Raw genomic sequence first — 19,154 nt, 5'->3', positions numbered from 1 at the left:
AAAACTCACTGAGCAATCTTATAGCAAGAACATAGATGACACACTGCTTGTATAACTGTGATAGAGACACACCATCCCTGCCTCCTTGGTTTGCCTAGGTTGCTTTGATTTTTTTGTTCATTTGAGACAAGGTCTTGCTGTACAGCCCTAGCTGGTCTAGTACTTGCTATGCAGCCCAAGGTGGCCTCAAACTCATCCAAATACACATGCTGCCACCTTCCAACCCAGGGACTATGGGCATGAATCATGATGCCAAGATAATTACTGCCCTTTTAGAATCTTTATGTCTCCTGGGGCAGATAGAGCACTGAATGAATGAATGGATAGATGAATGAATGAATGAATGAAGACTGAATGAATCAACTAACTACAGGAGTGTCTCCCCACAGTTGGCTAAAACAGCCCAGAGAAGAAGTGAAAGGGTTGGTGCTTTTGTAGTTAGGGGATGAGGACGCCTCGCTTTCTGTCCCCCACACAGAGACCTCCAAAGACAAGGAATTGAGCAGACAGCGTAAAGTCTAATCTCCAAATTTGAATTCTAGATCCAATACTTACTAGCTATGTGGCCTTAGGTTAATCCTATGGGGATGAGGGTGATGGTTATTATTTAATGAAATACTGTCTTTTTGTTTGGTTGGTTGGTATTTGAGGCAAGGTCTCTGTATAGCCCAGACTGGCCTTGAACTCAGCCTCCTGGGTGTTGAGACAACAGGTGTTCACAAGCCCAGGACAATGCATTTTAGATGGTTGTGTGCTCAGACCCAGCTGGGGCTGGGGGACTGTGAACAGTTTTTGCCTGTTGGGGAAGACCTATCATTTTCTTCAGTGGTGTGTCACAGATAATTTGTCTCTTTAACACTAAATAATCCCATAACCCACTCCATAAATAGCTCTAACTAAAATCAATGGAGAGACATTGAGGATACCAGTGAAAGAGAGGGATGGGGGGGGGCATGGAGAGGGGAGGAGGGGAATGGGGATGAGGGAGCAGGATTGGATTAGTGAAGGGAATGGGGGTGTGAAAATGACTACAATTCACTTTATAAATGTACAAAATTGTCAAACAATTTTTAATGGGGGGAGGGTTTGGGAGTAGTGGCACACTGGGAAGGCAGAGGCAGGAGGATCTCTGGGAGTTCAAGGCCAGTTTAGTCTACATAGTGAGTTCCAGACCAGGCAAGATTACACAATCAGACCCTGACTCAAAAAAAAAAAAAGGTAATAAAACAGATTTTTTTTTTTCTTTTTACATGGGAGGGCAGGCCCCAAGTCAGAAACCCAGCATAAGGGGCAGGTCTTAGACCTGGCCCAAATGTTTAGACCTTCAGCCAGAAGTTGGTCTCCCGCTGCTTCACACCTTCTGGCTCCCAGCATTCTGGGGCACCTGCCCCCACTGCTCAGTTCAGTTTACAAGCCACCCAGGTCCTGTCAAGGACAGGGTTTGCTGTCTTTATAAGCCTATAGCAAGGGTAGCAAGGGGAGTGGCTGAAAAAGGGAGGAAGAAGGAGAAAGCATAGATGTTTATCCAGGCCCCACCGTGGGGGGACACCCAGCCTGTTCTTGATTCAGATAGCTCCTTATCGTCTTTCAAAACAAACAAACAAAACAAAACCCATGATCTTACTGATGAGGACACTGAGGCCCAGGAAGTAAATGGGACATGTGGGTTAGGAATCCAGGCCTCTCTGGGACTGACTGGACTCCTACTCAAGTCCCAATCGCCCGGCTGCCTGCCTGTCAGCTTGTGGATATGTGCGGGTAAGTTTCAATTTTCTTATTCATAGGAGGAGAAATGGAGTGCTCCTCTCTCCAGACAACTGAAGTGCGCGCTCAACTAATGAGTAAACAAATGAACACAATAAATGAATGCTGGCTTGAGTGAGTGAAATCCCTCAGAGTCCGTACCAGGAAGGAGGAAACAGTCCTTGCTGGAAGTGGTGAGATTGTCTAACCCCCTCAGGGCTGGGGTAGAGGCTGAGGAATCACAGAGGAAGAACTGCTCAGATAGAGCCAGGGTAGAGACAGTGCCTGAGGGTCTGGTTGCAGGTGTAGCTAAATAGTAAAACATTTATCTGGCGTGTTAGCACGCGCTAACACACACACACACACACACACACACACACACACACACTCCTCCCCCCCAAAAAATAAAAATAAACCCCAGGAGTTGGAGGATGATATTGGCGAGAAAGTGGTGATGTGAAGGCAGTGAACAGTCAGTGAGGAAGCAGGATTAAACTCCCTGGTGCTCTCCCCAACCATTGCCAAAGCGCTGCCAACTTTGAAACGAAGTTTCAGAACCCGAAACAGCCACTCTAGGTTCTTCAGGAAGGTAGATTCTGGAAGCAGCAGCACCCTTCCTTTCCCACAATGTCCTCCATCAGCTGGAATTCCTGCCACCCGCCTCCAGCACTCCCGTCGCCTGTCCCCAATCCCTGCACCTTACCTAGGGAGGCCGAGGAACAATGGTCCCACAATGCAGTCCGATCTTGCTCTTCAAGCCGCAAAAGGATCTGCCTGCTGGCCTGAGCTGCAGCCTGCCGGGCTCTCCTCTTGCCTTCCCTGAACTAAAATCGTCCAGACAGGTTCCTAAAGGGGGAAGGAGTCAAAGGAAATCCCCTCTCCGCCTAGTGGCCTGGCCTAGGCTGGGCCAGCCTGCTAGGCAGTCTCTCCTGGGCTGGCCCTGGATGAATGAGTCCTGGCCTCCTCCTACTTGGGTTTGTGCCAGGGAGCCTGTGACAGCCGCCCTGCTCTTTCTCCTGGGCGCTGCTATCCATGCCTCCTCCTGGTCCTGCCCTTCTGTCTGTGACTGAGCGGTTGGCCTTCTGGCCTGCACTGTGGGATCTCAGATACTTTGCATGGGATGGTCCTGGATCACACTCTGGTGTGACTCAGGCCTGGTACTCCACAAAATGACTTTTTTTTTTTTTTTTTTTTTTTTAATGGCTTTGGACAGAAGTTTAGTCACAAGGCTCCTAGGTTCTGCCCACAGATGGGATGAGCCTCCGACCTAGTGCAATGATTATCCTAGTCCCTGATTATCTAGTTAAAATGTGTTGAGGATGACTGGCCTTGTGCCAGGTCCTGAGAGTGGGGAAGTATGTTAACAGCCCTCCTGCTTACTAGATAGACAAAGAATGGAGTACACCGCTGAAGGTTTGCCCAAGATTCAGGCAGCATGATCAGGGAGATTTCCCTGTGTGGAAGACAAGCCACCAAAGTTTTGAATTGTGAGCAAGAAGGGTCAGGCCAGGAAGGGCCTTGCAAGGCTTGCTGGGAACTATTCAGACTTTACGCTACAGACATGGAGAGACTCAGAGAGGACAGAATGGTGAAGTCAGATTCAGTTAGGATTTATTTTATTTTTTGTGCTGAGGATGGAACCTAAGGTCTCACACATGCAAAGCAACTGCTCTACCACTGAATTATACCTTCACCACCTAAAGGTAGCATTTACATGTGTGTGCCTGCTTACTTGTATGTGGACCGTGTGTGTGTGTGTGTGTGTGTGTGTGTGTGTGTGTGTGTGTGTGTGTGAGTGAGAGAGAGAGAGAGAAATGTATCTGCAGGTGATGGAGGACATTGGATTCCCTGAGTAATGGATTCTTAATCCAGAACACTGATCAGGAGTGGAGAAAGGAAGGGACAGAATCAGGAATCAGAGGTGTTGAGAGGAAGGTAGATCAAGAAGAAGGAAAAAAAAAAGAGGAAGGCAGAATATGGTGATATGGTGGCACATGCCTATTATCCTGACACTTGAGATGTGGAGGCAAGAGGATCACAATTTTGAGGTAAGTCTTAACTACATGATAAGACTTTGTCTTTAAAAAAAAAAAAAAAGGTGGATATATGTCTTGGCCCTGTGTTTAATAGTTATCAATGTAACAACAAAAGTTAAGATTGCAGCACTGTGGCTGGAGATATGACTCAGCTGTTGAGAGCATTGGCTGCTCTTCCAGAGGACCCAGGTTCAATACCCAGCAACCATATGGCAGCTCAAAAACCATCTGTAACTCCACTTCTGAAGGATCTGATGCCCTCTTCTGACTTTTGCAGGTTCTACATGCATATGGTGCACAGACATACATGCAGGCAAAACACCCACCATATACATAAAATAAGTAAATAGTATTATAGTGCTGATGAACTTAATGTCCAAGATGAACTTAAAGTCTGGCTAGCTAGAATGAATCCCAGGTGTGATGTCTATTTTAGTTGCCAACTTGACTATATCTGAAATTAATTCAAACACAAAATGGCTGGGCACACTTGTAAGAGATTTCTGCTTAATTACGTCATCTAAAAAGTAGGAAGATCCACTTCTAATCTGGATCTTTGAGGTGGGAAGACCCACTTCTAATCTGCCTCATACCTTCTGCCAGTAGCCTGCACAAAGGACATGGAAGAAGGACACCTCCCTCTACCTGCTTGCCCTTGCCCTCACTAGCAAGTCCATTCCTTCACTGGTGTTAGCGCCTACCTCTTCAGAACTCCAGGGTATATCTGAAGACCAGCTGAGACATCCAGCCTGGTGGACTGAACCACAACTGGAGTCTTGGACCTGCTGTTCATAGGCAGCCATTGTGGGATTAGCTCATCCACAGCCTGATATGAGAGAGAGAGAGAGAGTGATTCTGTAAGTTCTGACTAACACAGGGATAACCTGTATTACAGGTTGGATGGTACTCGCTGGGTAAGCACTGATGTATTAACTCAGATCTGGACTTGCGGATTCAGAAACACCTGTGCAAAGGTCCAGGAAGCAGTCAGTTCATGACATCACTGAGGTACCCAACAGGAAGGAGAGGGCCCATTCAGCTAGAATGAAAGGAAAACTAGTGAATGAGGCTGTTACAAATGCTTAGTGGTTAAGAGCACCGTGCTGCTCTTGCAGAGGAACCAGATCCTGTTCTTAACACACCAAACAGGACACAGCAGTCTGGAACTCCAGTTCCAAGGGCTTTGGCCCTGGCCTCTGATCATTGAGGGCGACTGCATCACATGGTACACATAAACTCGTGAAGCCACACATACATATGCATAATAAGGAGTCCTTTTGGAAGTGGATTTACAGGGATCTGGAAAGGAAAGGAAACAGCTAAGAGCTGTGAAGATCCAGGAGCCATCAGTGGGAAGTTTTTACCACCTCTGGGTCTCCAGGGACAGTAAGCAGCAGTGTTTGTGGAACCCAGCTTGAGGTGGAGTTGGAGACAAGGTTGTAAGGGGGAGCTGCAGAGGAAACCAGTCACTGATGGAGCAGGCAGGGCCAGGGAAATTATACCCCGACCACCTCCTTCCCCCACCTTCCTGGTCCCCATTCCTCTTATTGGTTGCTGTTCCCCAAGGCACAGAACACCCTAAGAATGGATGGGGGTCTCAAGAGGCAGCAAACAGCTGAGAAAATAGACGACAGTTGCAGAGAGTATGGTGTCACGCACCATTGACCCTAGCTCTGGGGAGATAGAGACCAGCCTGGTCTACACAGTGAGTTCCAGCTCACTGAAAGCTATGTACTGAGGCTTATCTTTAAAAGGGGAGATTTGCATAGAAATGGCAAGAGAATCCATGGAAGATGGGTTACACAGGGAGAGAAATCAGAGGGAAAAAGGTATACCAACCAGAACATGTGGACCGTGGCAATGCAAAGCTAGGAGAGGGGCCAGAGTCCAGAGCTGAGAATCCAGACCATTCAGGGACTCAGGCCATTGAAGTGAGGGACTAAGGGACTCTGGGGCCACCCTGAGTAATAACTTAGTACAATCAATACAACACGTGAGACTCCACATGGAGCCACTAACTTCAGCTCCCAGGACTGGAGACTGAGCTCTTAAACCCAGTGGGAACTATATATAGAAAGAAGGGGAGAATGGAAGGAGACAAGGAAGAGAGGGAGGGAAGGAGAAGGGGAGGGAGGGAGGAAGGAAAGAGCCTGTGGATTCAAGAACAGAAAATTAAGGGAACACGAGGAGGAAAAGGAATCTCATTCCCGAGCCTTGCTCAAGTTTCATCCTCTGAGAGTGGAGAATTCCAGCACAGTTACCATTAGTTGCATTACCTATAGAGATAATAATCCTTTTATATAGACATTTCAACTAAGAATGACCATGCTTATGGCTCAAACATGTATGCTATTTCTCCTCTCACTGTATAGCCTTTCTCCCAGTATAGTCTTATGCCTTTCCCAGATGTCAACCTGCGATTTTCGAGAAGTTTCACAAACAAGTCTATACAATTAAAGACGTGTCTTAACCACCTGTGCAAACTTTGTGACCCATGGTTTGACCTTATCAAGTTGTAATCATAGCCAAGTCCCTGAAGCAACCATCCCATGATCTCATTCACAAAAAAATAAAAATAAAAATAAAAGCCAGGGGAAAAGAAATCTCTCAGAATCTCTCTGAACAGGTGATTTCAGGAACACCCACCCTGGCAGCTGGGGAAGCACCAAGGGTACAGGAAGGCATTCGGTCTCAAAACGACACCACAGAGAGTGCTTGTTTCATGGATCTGCAGAAGTCCGCAACCAGCCTTTGTTAGGATTTTATGAAGAACAGGCTACTTCCTGGGAGAGAATTGACCATATGACTTCAGAGAAGCATCTACCCACAGCCAATTCACACACACAAGATAGAAAACCCTTAGGAAGCAAAGCTGAGTCCTATTTTTCTCTCCATGCTGGAGAGACTTGACATTGAACTGGGATTTCCAAAGGTGTTTGCAAAACAGATTCAGGGAAGGCTAATGCACTCATAGTAAATATTTTAAATTGATACATTTTTCACTTAGAATTTGGACATCAATTTGTTTTTATTTTATGGATGTGATATATACAAGTTCATACCTGTGATCATTGGGTGTACAGGTACACGTGCATGTGTGTACATATGCATGCAGCAGCCTGAGGTGGATGGATATCAAGTGTCTTCTTCAATCATTCTTTGTTTTCTTTTTTCTGTAGTGTCTGTCATTGACTCTGGAGCTCTCTGATTGTGATTCTGTTAGACTGCTAAACAGTCCACCCATCTTAGTCTCCTCAGCACTGGGAACAGGAATTCCTATCCTTAGCTTTTTATGTGGGTGCCAGAGACCCAGACTCAGGTCCTCCTGCTGTAAGCTAAGAACCTTTCTAACTGAGATATTTCTCCAGCACCCTTATATTTTTAAAAATATCACACACACACACACACACACACACACACCTGGGCAGTGGTAGAGCATGCCTTTGATCCCAGCACTCAGGGGTCAGAGACAAGCAGATATCTGAGTTCAAGGCCAGCCTGTTCTACAGAGCAAGTTCCAGGACAGCCAGGGCTTCACAGTGAAACCCTCTCAAAAAACAAAACAAAAATCTCTCTCTCTCTCTCTCTCTCTCTCTCTCCATGCACAGCACAAATGTAGAGGTGAGAAGACAATCTGCAGAAGTAGGTTCCCTTCTACCTTGTACACTCCAGAAATCAAACTCAAGTCTTAGCAGCAAGTACTAGTGAGCCATCCTGCTGGCTCTGTGTATCAGTTTCTTAGAAACCTCGCTAATAGGACTCAGGTGACTGAGCTTGTGAAGTCCAGAGGCTGACAGTGAGCTATGGTGAATTCAACAAGATCACATCTCTTCAGAGCCCGGTGAACTGGTCTTCACTGCAACACTACTCCAGCCCAGCCATACCATCCTTGACAGTCCAGCCAACACTGAGACCCAGGGGGCCTTTTCTTATTTGAAATTTCCCTTTGAGTTTTCTACTAACGGGTGGGTAGCTTTTACTGTTTTCCCCTCCAAAAGCAATGAGCTTGCAGGTCAAAAACCAGACAAGGATGGAGGTGCCATCTGGTCCTTTGAAGCTGCCTCTTCACCCCACCAATGCCTACCATGTGTCCTCCATGACCAGCATTGCTCATAGACACTGAAGCTGAGAAACAGAACAGTTGACCAAGGGTAGATCTTCTCTTCCCTTCTCTGAAAATACAAATGTATGGTAGAAAAGGCACTCTGTTGTAGATGAAACTGAAAGCAGCAAGTCTGGAAATCCAGGAAACGGGGAGCAGGCGCAGTAGAGACGCATCCTCCGGCCACTCTACCCGCATAAGCCCTTCAAGGGACTTGGAGCATCTGTATTGCTCTCTCTCCTTGTCAAAGGTTATATGTTTCTCAAGAGCAGGTTGTCTCTGTGTGCAGCAGAGCCCCAGATCAAATCAAACAACACCATCTGTTGAGATGTCCCCACTGGGAGCTGGAATGGTTTCAAACCCAAGGGTCAAGTCTCTTCTTGGCACCATTTGGTGTCTGAATTTATTCAGTGTGGACACATAGGGAAGAGAGACAAAGTAAGATCAAAGCTTAAATGGAGAAAGAAGGCTGGGTATGCATGTCTAAGCAGTCCTGGTCAAGGTGTGGTCCTGCCCACCACTGACCCAGGATTGTCTGGACTTCAGGCTCAGCCTGTAAGGTGATCTGACAAGCTGTCGGGACTGTTTGAAGTCTCTGGTAGACAAACTACCCCTTGCCTGGGGGCCTTTCCTTCTCCCAGCATGAGATTCCAGGAGAAATTCCCATTTGCTTGGGGTCTATTGGTTTAATAATAGTTTATAAATTGAGAGACACTGATGTCTCTTTAGAATTTCTTCATTTTTGTGGTACCTGTTGTAGTGTCCTACACATATATAATTCAAAGACATTCTGTTTGTGATGTACAATATACTAGCAATTCATGGAAAACCCAGTATACAAAAGAACAAGATGAGGGAGGGGAGGAAGAGAAGGGGAAAAGAGGTAGTTCAGTTGGTAGAGTGCTTGCCACTTCCGAGTTGGAAGTCACACTGTCTACCTAGTGCATACAGAAAGCACCCATTAAATCTCCATCAGTCCCAGTATTTAGGTGATGGGGAAAAAAAATCAGAAGATAAAGGTCATTGGAGGACAGCCTGAACTATCTCAGTAGAGAGAAAGAAAGCGAGAAAGAAAAAGAAAGAAAGAAAGAAAGGAAGGAAGGAAGGAAGAAAGAAAGAAAGAAAGAAGAGAAAGCGAGAGGGAAAGACAGAAAGAGAGAAAGACAGGGAGGAAGGAAGGAAGGAAGGAAGGAGTGTTGGCAACACACCTTCAATCCCAGCACTTGGGAGGCAGAGGCAGATCTCTGTGAATTTGAAGTCAGCTGGTCTATATATTAAAAAAGAAGGAGAAGGGAGAGAGGGAGGGAAAGTAGTTGAAATGTAAAGACATTTTCATTTATAAGTGACTTTTGCTACAATGTAAAGAATCCTGGGGGCGGGGCAGAAAAGGGGAGTAAGGGTAGGGAACCAGATTTGCCCTGAGGGCATAGAAGGGTTCCAAGAGTCCACAATCACCTTAATGTTCTACTCCGCCAAGGTCAGTCTATGGGATCTTTAATATCTTTAATACAGACACAGCTTCTTCTGAGAAATTCAGAAGTGCACTAGTAAAGAAAATATTAATAAACCCAACCACATTAAAATGACTATATTCAGGGACAGGAAAATGGCACTGTCTGTAATTCCAGCACTTGGGAGGTGGAGGTGGAAGGACCCAGTAAGCTCAAGAAATTGGAGGTAGCTTGGGCAACATATGGAGCCCTGGCCCTATCCATCACCCAAATTATCACCTTTGGGCTTGGGTGTGGCTGAGTGGTGGGGTGCTTGTTTGGCATGTTAGAGGCCTTGTCTATCCCCGATGGTACACAAAACAAAAAAACAAAACTAGCTCTTTTTTTTTTTTTTTTTTTTTTTTTTTTGAGACAGGGTTTCTCCGTGTAGTTTTGGAGCCTGTCTTGGCACTCGCTCTGTAACCCAGGCTAGCCTAGAGCCCACAAAGATCTGCTTGCCTCTGCCTCTGAGTGCTGGGATTAAAGACATGTGCCACTACCACCTAGCAAAACTAACATATTTTCACCAAAACATATCAAAGAGAATTTGGAAAGATGACCAGTTTTTTTTTTTTTTTTTTTTGTGTGTGTGTGTGTGTGTGTGTGTGTGTGTGTGTGTGTGTTTGGTTTTTGTTTTGCTTTTTTGATTTTCTGAGACAGGGTTTCTCTGTGTAGCTTTGGAACAAATCCTGGAACTTGCTCTTGTAGACCAGGCTGGCTCCAAACTCAGAAATCCCCCTGACTCTGCCTCCTCAGTGCTGGGATTAGAAGTGTGCAACATCATCACCCAGGTACTATTAGAAGTAAAAACTTAAACACAGAGGCTTTTTTTTATTGCTTAACTCTTCCATCATTACCAACAAAACAGCATGCCATTTAGCCCATGGTGTAGATTTATTTTCCTTTTTCCATTATAGTTATGATTTACTTACTTATCTGGTGTGTCATGGTGTATGTTTGCAGGTCAGAAAACAACTTTTAGGAGTCGAATCTCTTTCTTACCAGTGGGTCGTGGTGATTGAACTCTGTCTGTCTGACTCTGTGGCAGGGGTCTTTACCCACAGAGCCATATTGCCAGCCCTGGACATATTCTCGCATACTCCACTCGAGACCTTACACTTGTTGTCCTTCCAGTAATAGTTTCGTAAATAAGACAATTGGTGTTCACTTGATAATGCCTTCAGCTGAGAGCTGTTCACAGGGCACACGCCACAGAGTGTCCTTCTGACTGCTCCTCAGAAGATCCCAAAGTTGATGTTAGAGGAATAGAGGATTTCTGTAGGCATTTCGGGTACCTCCTTGCATCCAGCTGGCTGCACAGTTCTGTATAAACTGTTTCTGCTTTAAAAGGAACTGTTTCTAGGGTTACTTCTTCATTAGTGTTTCTCTGATAATGCCCACAACATATGTGTATCTCCGTGACTTTAAAATGGCCTCCAAGCATTGAGGAAGTATTTTTGTTTATTTATTTGTTTGTTTTAGTACTTTAATATGAGTGCTTGCCTACATGTATATTTGTGCACCAGGTACTGGGTACCCATGGTGGTCACAAGAGGGCACCAGATCTCTTGGACCTGGACTTGAAGGTTGTGAGATACCACTTAGGTACTGTGAAGGAAGCCTGGGTCCTTTGTAAGAATACTGAACCACCTCTGCAGCCCAAGGTAGTCTTAACTAATAAACAAAACCAAGCCAGTGATTATCTTGCAAATGGAGTGCACTGGGCAGCAGTATTTAAAGGAGCTCTGATCCAGTCCCCAGTGACATAAATCTGCATGAGCACACATACTGCCACAGACACTTTCAAAATTTTAACAAGGGGACAGGGGAGATGGTACATGGGGAAATGTGCTTCTTTGATTTGCAAGCATAGGAAGCCATCTTTAAGGAAAAGGGGAGTGAGGAGAAGCACATAGTGTCGTGCATATATAATCTCATTGACTGAAGTGAAGACAAATGGCTCCCTAGGGCTCCCTGGCCCCCAGCCTTGCCTCCTTAGCACATTCTAAGATAGTGAGAGACCCTGTCTCAAAAAAGAAAATGGGAGCTAGAGAAATAATTTGGCAGTTAAGTGCACTGGCTGTACTTCAGAGGACCGGGGTTCAATTCCCAGCACTTACATGACAGATTACAACCACCTGTAACTCAGTCCCAAGGGCCCCATGCCCTGTTCTGGCCTCCTCAGCCACTGCACATACATGGTGCATAGAGATAAATGTGGGCAGGACACTATAACGTATAAAAACAAATTAATTTTTAGACTGGTGGTGGTGGTGGTGGCTCCTGATCCCAGAATTCAGGAGCAAGCTTCGGGACAGCCAGGGCTACACAAAGAAACCCTGCCCCCCCCCCCAAAAAAAAAGCAAAAAGTAAATAAATAAAATAAAACATTATTTTAAAAAAGAAAGATGGTGGCACACAAGGAAAAACACTTGAAGTTGATCTCTGCCCTCCATACAAGTGTACACACACACACACACACACACACACACAATCATAACTGAGTGACTGAAGGGTGAAGTCATATATAAGCTCAAAGATGTTCAGAGAGCTTATGTGTCTTAGTTTTTTTTTTTTTTTTTTTTCTTCTTCTTCTTGGTTTTTCAAGACAGGGTTGTCCTGGAACTTGCTCTATAAACCTGACTGGCCTGGAACTCAGAAATGGACCCAACACTGTCTCCCAAGGTCTGGGATTAAAGGTGTGTTCACCACTACCTGGCTTGTCTTGGTTACTTTTCTATTGTTGTGCTAAAATATCATGACCAAGGCAACTGACAACAGAAACCATTAATGGGCTTACAGTTTCAGACCATCATGGCCGAAAGCATGTAAGCAAGCAGACATGGCATTGGAACAGTAACTAAGAGCTCATAAAGCTCAAAGCCCTGTCCCAATGATACAATTCCCCCAACAAGGCCACACCTCCCAATCCTTTCCATACAGTTCCACCAATAGGAATGAAGGATGCCAGCATATGAGCCTAGGGGACATTCTCATTCAAACCATCACATACCACTTCTCACATTTTAGGCACAGCGTAGTTTGTTCAGGTCTCCACTCAAATATGAATTCCTTTCGGGTAGGTTTTTTTTGTTTGTTTGTTTGTTCTATTTTGGTTTGTTTGTTTTTGACAGAGTCTCTCATAGCTCAGGCTGGCTTCCACCTCCCTGTGTAGCTGAGGATGACATTGAACTTCTTTTTTTTTTTTTTTAATTATTTTGTTTTGTTTTTGGTTGGTTGGTTTTGGTTTTTCGAGACGGGGTTTCTCTGTATTGCTTTGGAGTCTGTCCTGGAACTCGATCTGTAGACCAGGCTGTCTTGGAACTCACAGAGATCCATCTGCCTGCCTCTGCCTCCCAAATGCAGGGACTAAAGTGGTGTGCCACCAACACCCAGCTGACACTGAACTTCTAATAGTCCTCCCTCAACCTCTCCAGTACAAAGACTGAAGGCAGGTACTACCCTACCCAGTTTACATAGTGCTAGGGACTGAACACATGGTTTCCTGCACATTTGGCAAGTATTATAGCAATGGAGGCAATCTCAGACCCCAAGTAATCTTAGAGATGCAGAGATGTACTCTCCAAAGTCCAGATCAATTAACCCAGCCATGGGCTGCATGTGACAATGGTAAAGTGTATCTTCGGTGTGGTTCTTACCCAGGTGGTCCCTAAGACTTCACTGTCAGTGCAGAGTCTTGGATCTTTGTGGAATGTGGTGCAATGCTGGTTGGTTACTTGAGTCATCATGGTTCTAGTCAGTCCTGGCCTGTCCTACAACTTTTGCTGTTACCATGGTATCAGTGGTAAAGTATGATATTGCTCTTGAAGCTGCCTTGTGTCCAACTTCCCTTTGACCAAGTTAGGACAATAAGCTGAAGAATCCAGATAAACTTGTGCCTACGGATGTCTATTTGACTCTTCACCATGTTAAGGAGGGAATTTCATTTCCTTTTTTTTTTTTTTTTTTTTTTTTCTTTATTGGGAGTTAAATCTAACACTTCCTGCATGTAAGATGAGAACTCTACAAGTGAGCTGTATTCTCAGTCTTTTTTTTTTTTTAATGTGTGTGTGTGTGTGTGTGTGTGTGTGTATGTGTCTAATCGTGTAATAGTGGTTGTGGTGCTGCACTTGGGAGGAAAGGCAGGTCGATCTCTGTGAATTCAAGGCCAGCCTGGTCTACATAGTGAATTACAGGCTACTGAGGACTATGTGGGGGAAAAGAAAACAAGTTTTAAAAGCTGGGGACTGAGACATAAAGGAAAATTAACCAAATATTAGTGTCAGCACTGTGCAAAAATATTCTTGCCCAGTTTGTAATATGAGCAGATGGGCTAAGGATACAATTCAATGGTAGACACTTGCCCAGTATATACAAGGTCCTGGGTTCAATCCCAGACAGATATAAAGAAAGAAAGTAACTATGAGTCTTCCTGACCATCTGAGATACACCATCCAGCTAATTAGGACACTTAACTAGTAATGCAGGCTCATTTTATTTTATTTTTTAGGTTTTATTTTTTTTTTTTTTCCAATTTTATTACTGTGTGTTTGAGTGTTGGCCTGCATGTATGTCTGTGCTTTGGGTGTGTGCTTAGTTCCAGAGAGGGCATCAGATCCCCTGGAACTGGAACTACAGACATTTGTGAGTAGCCACGTGGGTGCTCTGGAAGAGCAGCTGGGGCCTTTAACCACTTAGTCGTCACCTCTCCAGTCGCAGGTTCATTTGTAAGTGCAGTTCGGATAGGTTATAACTGCCCAAGGCTCTCACAGTAGCTCATAACAGGACTGGTGTTTGAACCCATGCTTGCTTGGTTGCCGCCTGGCAATCTGGCAGAAAGGAGAGAGCTAACTCCCCAATAATGATAGAAACTGCTCCTGCAGCCACCACACCAGCAGAAAGAAGGCGGCACAGAACAGCCAGGGAGCCACAGAAAGAAAGCCCAGGGCACCTAGTACAATAGTAGGATTCTGCACCCCGAGACAGGGAGATGGAGTGACCTCTGGTGGCTTAAGAAAAGCTACACTCTTGTGCCATGCAGAGAGCAGGTAAGTAGTGGGTGTAATTGTAGACAAGAGGAAGGGAGTATAGGGGCCTTAGCTGCTACCAGGCTATTGCTCTGTCTTTGCTCCATGTTTCTGGAAGTTTCATGGCATTCAGCAACATAATTTTTTCTTTTGCCTTTTCCTCTCCTTTACTTATCATCATTTATTAACTCTCTATTCATCCCTCCTCAGTGGTGACATAAAAGACTATGTGTTGGTGAACCCTTGGCTCACAAGAAATCTTGAGCTTGTACCATTGAGATGGCACAGCAAATAAAGACCTTTCCACCAAACCCGATGACCTGAATTCCATCCCCAGAAACCACATGAGGGAAGGAAGGAACCAACTACTCCAAATTGCCCTGTCTTCCACACAACTGCTATGATATGCACATGCCCTCTGACATATTTATAAAAATACATATACTCATATAAACAAATATAAGAATAAGTTAATTAAATCCATTAGATTGTATTTTATCGAATAGTCTTCGGTTAATAATTTCTGCTTTACATTGTTTTTTATTAGTGCATGTGTGCATGCATGTGTGTGATGTGCCTGTATGAGTGCTGACACATACATGTCACAGTTCATGTGTAGAAATCAGAGGACACCTTTTCTCTTTCCTCCACCGGTTCCAGGAATCAAATTCAAATGATCAGGTTTGCATAGCAAGTAGTTTCACCTACTGAGCCATCTTTCATATTTATAGGATGTTTTCATGTATATAGCTGTCATTTACTTACTGTATTGTAGGGCCCTGCCTGGACCACTGAGGCACCTTGAGCAAGCCTGAAGCTGCTGGCCAGAACTTCTTGCCCCAGAGCTGCTATTGGTACTCTTCCTGCCCCCTGGAGTTGTCAGTGGTACTGTTCCTGTCTTGCTAGCACACACCTGGTGGGGAGGAGCTAAGCCTGAAAATCCTGTTATTTTCCACTGTGCTGTAAGTGTAAGTCAGCACACTCCATCCCCTCAATAAACGGTATTCGGCATTCCGACATTGCCATGGAACGAATGACCTCCTGTCTTGTCTCTTATTTGGATCTCTAGACCTTCGCTCGTTTTATGGAACAGATTGTAGCTCAGGTGCTACACTGTATGGCTATTAAAAGTTAAGTTATGCCTTTTATTACGACACCACTAGTCAATTAAGTCTTAGTACTTTAGTTCGCTCTTGAAATCAGTGTTGCCTCTCTGCCTCTCCCTGCATTTGCTTTGCCATGTAGCCCTTGCTTACACCTTTATTTATTTAACGTTCAAAAAACTATTATGAGAGTAGGTATTTTTCATGCATGTTTGTCTGTGTACCACATGAGTGCTTGGTGCCCACCAAAACCAGAAGAGGGCGTGAAATCCCCAGAGACTGGAGTTATAGTCAGGCGTTAGCTGCCATGTGGGTTCTAGGAATTGAACCCAGATCATCAGGAGGAGCAGCCAGTGCTTCTAACTGCTGAACCATTTCTTCACCCCTTAACTTTTCCTTAAGACTCAGTCTTGCTATGTAGCCCAAACAAGCCTTGCACTCACCGTCTTCCTGCCTCAGCCTCCCTAGTGTTGAGATTATAGGTCAGCCATGCAGGGGTTCAAATCTCCCCACTCTAGCCAGTCTACTTTTCTAACTCTATGGTAATAGAAATTGAATCCAGGTTCTGGACCCTGCTAAGCAATTACTCCACCACTGCTGCTGTGTTCCAAATCCACTCTTGTCATTGTCTCTTGGTTTGTTTCAGATAGGGTTTGATAGGTCTTAAACTTCCTCTTTAGGCAGGCCATGGACTTATAATTCGCCACTTCAGTCTTGTATCTAGGATCACAGGACTTTACCACAGGGCGTGATTATCTCTGTGTTTCAAATCTTCCCCCCCTCCTCCTTCTTTTCTTTTTTTTTTTTTATATAACTATTTACATTTTTTAAGATTTATTTATTTATTATGTGTACAGTGTTCTCCCTGCTGTTGTCCTTGTAGGCCAGAAGATGGTACCAGTTCTCATCAAAGGTGTTTGTGAGCCACCATGTGGTTGCTGGGAATTGAATTCAGGTCCTCTGGAAGAGCAGTCAGTGCTCTTCACTGCTGAGTCATCTCTCCATCCCTCTTTTCTTTCTTTAATTTAATTTAATTTTTTTTTTTTTTTTTGAGACAAGGTTTCTTTCTTTGTGTAGCCTTGGCTGTTCTAGCTCTTTAGACCAGACTAGTCTCAAACTCACAGATATGCACCTGCCTCTGCCCGCCAAATGCTGGGATTAAAGGTGTGTGCCACCACCACCAGACACTCAAATCTTTTTCTTATATACAGTGTATAGTTGTATTGGTTCTAAACTCAAAGTGACAGTTTCTTTCAGTGGGATAATTTCATTCATTTGCACTGAGAGAAATCAAATATAGCGCCTCACACCTGTAATCCAAACTCTCACAGGCCAGAGGTAAGATTGCCTTGCAAATCTGGGACTTTGTCTCAAAATTAATGATAATCATTAAAAACTTGAGACTACTTTATTTCTGTTAAATTATTCTATATTTATTTTACCTTGCTAATTGTACTTTATTCTTTTCCCTCTTTGTGTCGATCAAATTTTATTCCTTCACTCTTTTTCTTGTTAAATAGTGTGTGTGTGTGTGTGTGTGTTTGTGTGTGTGTGTGTGTGTGTGTGTCTGTTCATGCATATGCACACTGAACTTGGAGCTAGGCCTGTGGCAGCAAACCCCAGCATCTTCCGGTCTCCACCAACCTCCCTTTCAAGCACTGGCATTATAGGTCCATGGGTAGCCATACCAAGCATTTTGTTTTAGTTTTGTTTTGTTTGAGATAGGGTTTTTCTGCATAGCCCTGACTGTCCTTGAACTCACTCTGTAGACGAGGCTGGCCTTGAACTCAGAGATCCACCTGCCTCAGCCTCCCGAGTGCTGGAATTTAAAGGTGTGCTCTACCACCACCCAGCTACACTAGGCTTTTTTATGTGAGTGATGAGAATCTGCACTTAGATCCTCGTTTGTGCAGCATTTTTACCAGCTCAGCCATCTCCTCCACCCTCCCAATCTATTGTTTTGTTGTGTTATGTAGCCCAGGCTGGCTTCAAACTCATGATGTAGCTGAGATCCTGAACTCCTGATCTACCTGTCTCCACCTCTCACATGCTGGGATTACAGATATGTACTACCACATCCAGTTTGGTTTGGGGCAAGGATCTATCTATGTACTCTGAATTAATCTCAAATTAAGGTCCTTCTGACTCAAGTGCTAGAGTTATAGGCATAAGCCACCACACCTCTATTAGAGTCAATTTTTTTAGAAATTTTATCCACTTTTAAACACTCATAAATGGAACTGGAGAGATGGCACAGTGGTAAATAACTCCCAGGTTCCACTTTTAGCCTTCACAGGTTCCAACACAAACATGGCTGATATACAGACACATATTCATAAATAAAATGAATAAACCTTGAAAAGAAAGAGTCTTCAAAGAGCTGAGCATGGTGTGGCTCCATTACTCAAGAAGCTGAATCCATAGAATCTTCCAGTTCAAAGCCAGCCACATCTAGATAGTGAGTTCTAGGCCAGGCTTGGGTATACAGGAGGAACTAATCTCAAAAGAAGCCTGGCCTGGTGACATAGTTTTCTAACTCCAGCTACTCAGGAGGCAGAGGCAGGAGCATCATATGTTCAAGTCTATCTAGACAGAAAATTGAGTTTAGGGCCAGCCAGCCTGGACTAGGTTTGGTTTTGTTGGAGTCAGAGTCTCATGCAGCCAAGACTGACCTCAAATTTGCTATGTCACTGAGGCTCATCTTGGTCTCCTGATCCTCCTACCTATCTTAGCATCCCAAGTACTGAGATACAGAAAGGAGTTATCGTGCTTGGCCATCCAGGTAAGACTCTGCTTCCAGAAATAAAAGGGCTAGTGAGATAGCTTGAGTAAAGGCATCTGTCACCAAACCTGACAAGACAATCCCTGGGACCTGTGTGGTAGGAGAAATGACTTCCATAACTTGTCCTTTGACCTCCACATGTGTATTGTGGCTGGCATGTGTGCACACACATGCACATTCACTCATTCATGTACCCACACATGCAAAATTTCTCATGAAATAGCACTGCCAAAAAAAATCAAAAGCTAGCAGTAACATGTAAACCCTGCCACCCCTCGCCTCCACACTGAGATTCACTAAGATTTGTTGATTTCATCTCCTTACCTTCACTCATCTACACCGACTTTCCTTCATTAGCTATTTTAGTGGAATGGGAGGGACACAAGTGATATAGGAGCAAGGAGATTTTGATTTTCTGTTTTGAAACAAAGTCTTATAGTCCAGGCTGCCCTCCCACTTGCCAGGTAGATGAGGGTAGCCCTGATCTTCCTGTCTCCACTTCCCAAGTGCTGGGATTATAGGCCACCACTCCTGGCTTCAATACCCTCCTTTAAAAAAATAAAATAAAATAAACTTTAAAAAGGCAATTATCTCCTTCGTGTATTTCTCATCTCTTCCTCTTGTTCTCCATAGTGTAGCAGGAATCTTTTCAAATGTAAATCTTACCGCAAACTTCTAGTTGTTTTCTCTCTGAATTCATTCATGGTCTTACCATAGCCACTTGAGACTTCTTTGGTTCCTTCAACACTTTTAGTTTGGATTCCTTCTGTCACAGGCTTTTCTATATGCCATCTCTTCTTGGAGGAGCACACTCTTTCAGCATACTTACCTGGTACTCGTTTTCAGCTCGTAACTCAAATGCTGCTTCTTC

The 19,154-nt window shown here is 44.4% G+C and overlaps 1 protein-coding gene across 1 annotated transcript in view; it reads right to left on the bottom strand.

Annotated features, from left to right (window-relative positions):
* The window catches only part of Rhbdl2 (rhomboid like 2), a 36,811-nt gene extending 34,322 nt beyond the window's left edge, over positions 1–2,489 (bottom strand). Inside the window, exon 1 of the mRNA XM_051188732.1 lies at positions 2,447–2,489. The gene's annotated coding sequence lies outside the window, so the exon portion shown is untranslated. The remainder of the gene's footprint in view (positions 1–2,446) is intronic.
* Positions 2,490–19,154: the final 16,665 nt, after the last annotated feature.

The sequence above is a fragment of the Phodopus roborovskii genome, unplaced genomic scaffold, assembly GCF_943737965.1.
Source record: "Phodopus roborovskii unplaced genomic scaffold, PHOROB, whole genome shotgun sequence".
In the NCBI taxonomy this organism is placed as follows: Eukaryota; Metazoa; Chordata; class Mammalia; order Rodentia; family Cricetidae; genus Phodopus; species Phodopus roborovskii.
Note: the sequence above shows the minus strand (reverse complement) of the source record. Positions and strands in the feature narration are given on the sequence as shown.